Source organism: Penaeus monodon, chromosome 30 (assembly GCF_015228065.2).
Source record: "Penaeus monodon isolate SGIC_2016 chromosome 30, NSTDA_Pmon_1, whole genome shotgun sequence".
Classification (NCBI taxonomy): Eukaryota; Metazoa; Arthropoda; class Malacostraca; order Decapoda; family Penaeidae; genus Penaeus; species Penaeus monodon.
The window spans coordinates 7,577,367-7,578,110 of record NC_051415.1 but is presented as its reverse complement, the minus strand read 5'-3'; positions in this window follow the sequence as shown (position 1 = coordinate 7,578,110).

Below are 744 nucleotides of genomic sequence, written 5' to 3'. Positions count from 1 at the left end.
TTTATGGGATATCCCTGATCTTTTGCCAAATGAGGCTAATTCTGGCCCTGAAACGAAGGCTTCTTATTCCTATAAAAGCAGGGGTTTTGCGTCACCCAAATTACAAATTTCTCAGGGTTTTTAAAATATGCGAAATATATTGTTTAAATAGTAAAATTTGGTTTTAAACCCCAATCTTTTTTAGTATGTCTGGGTGATCTACTTTTTTAAATATACGTGAAGGAAAAAACAGCAAAATAAATTTTAAACAAAATTTAAGGAGAGGAAATGTCGAAAAAAACTTTTAAAAATCAGGGTAAGTTAAAATGAATAACTTTTAAAAATTTCCCAAATTGGCTGACTGCCCCCAGTCAACACGCACGCGTGCAAAACATACATCAAAAAACCCCACACGGGGCCAAACGAAACATCAAACACAAAAACCAACCACACCCCCCAAAAAACAGACACAAGCCATTCCAAGCCCACACACATCAAACAACAAACAAACCCCACACACAAAAACACAAAACCGCCCAAATTCACAGGATAAAAATGAAATTGTTTTCAACGGGCCCGAATAGCTTGGGACGCCTAAAATTCCCGGTTTCCCAGGGGTTACTTATAATACAGGTTTCCCCGGGCCCATCTCCACCGACCGAGGGAGAGTTAACTGGGTCCTCCTAGGCGCCCTTTGGGTCTACGTTCGTGCTGGTTAAGGAACGGTGAGGGGCGTGCGTGTCATCTTGTGGCCATATTTTGAGA